Source organism: Cucurbita maxima, unplaced genomic scaffold (assembly GCF_002738345.1).
Source record: "Cucurbita maxima cultivar Rimu unplaced genomic scaffold, Cmax_1.0 Cma_Scf00002, whole genome shotgun sequence".
NCBI classification, from domain to species: domain Eukaryota; kingdom Viridiplantae; phylum Streptophyta; class Magnoliopsida; order Cucurbitales; family Cucurbitaceae; genus Cucurbita; species Cucurbita maxima.
Genome location: NW_019272018.1, coordinates 1,336,877 through 1,338,179, shown reverse-complemented (window position 1 = coordinate 1,338,179; position 1,303 = coordinate 1,336,877).

The following is a 1,303-nucleotide window of genomic DNA, read 5'->3' as shown; positions in this document are numbered from 1 at the left end:
ATTTTTTTTTTTTTTTTTTTGTCTAATTCTAAAGATTTTTAATTTTAACAAGGTTGAAACATTAAAAAAAAAAAAAAAAGTTTATTTATTTATTTATTATTATTATTATTATTATTTTGTGATTTAATTGATGCTGAGCTCAGCAGTCACCGACCTATGTCATAACTTTTATTTACCCATCAGATTAATTAATATACCTAACGAACAGGTTTGTCAATTTATAAGGTAATTTGTTATATTTTTTTTTCTTTTTAAGGAAATTCAATTATTAATTTTTTTAACTGAATAATTCAATTTAATTACGTTTTCTGGGTCAAACTTATAAGTGGGGGACTAGAGATACCCTCGAGTTGTCCAAAAAAACGTTGACTCGAAAACCGCTATCAACTTAACTCAACTCCTAAAATTTGGGTCGGAACATGAACTTATTTGGATTGAGTTGAATTCATATAAATAAAAAATTTTATGAGTTTGATTAGTTCATGAGTTCTTCAAAACCCGTTAAATTGGACCAACCCAAATTTATTATTAATTTAAAAAATATATTTTTACTTTTATATATATATATATATATATATATATATATATATATAATTAATTAATTAATTAATTAATTAATTGTATATTTAAAAATAAATAAATTAATTAAATATTCACCATTATTATTATTATTATTTTCTCGTATAATTAATTTAAAAAGTATATTATTTCTCATTCCAAGATCAAAATGACAGCCTAAATATAATTTAGTGATACCAAAATTTTACAAAATTCTATATATATAATATTAATTAGGGATAAATAATTAAAATAGATAATAAATGGCCTATTAAAGACCCACCAAAGTCAATTTTCCATTACCTAATTTGTTGAACTATAAAATAATAATAATAAAACGTTCATAAGAAGTAGAAATCTCTTTGTATTAAACGAGTTTTAAAATCGTGAGATTGATAACTAAACATAACAAGTCAAATCAAACAATATCGACTAGCCGTAGAATTGTGTCATTACAAATGGTATTAGAGGTAGGTTACTAGGCAGCATGCCAGTGAGCGTCCTCCACATACGAGGACGCTAAGAGGGAGAACGAAACGAAGCGCCACGTGCGAGTACGCTTCAAGGGAGAAAACATATCAAAGGTAGGTTATCGAGAAAACGAAACATTCTTGTAAAAATTATAAATATTAAACACAACTTTCTATGATTATCTTTAAAATTTATTGCAAAAATTAAAAAAAGAACATAATTACGTAAGGTTGTAACGTTCCCAATTTTTTTCTCTCTAAAATCAAAATCAAAA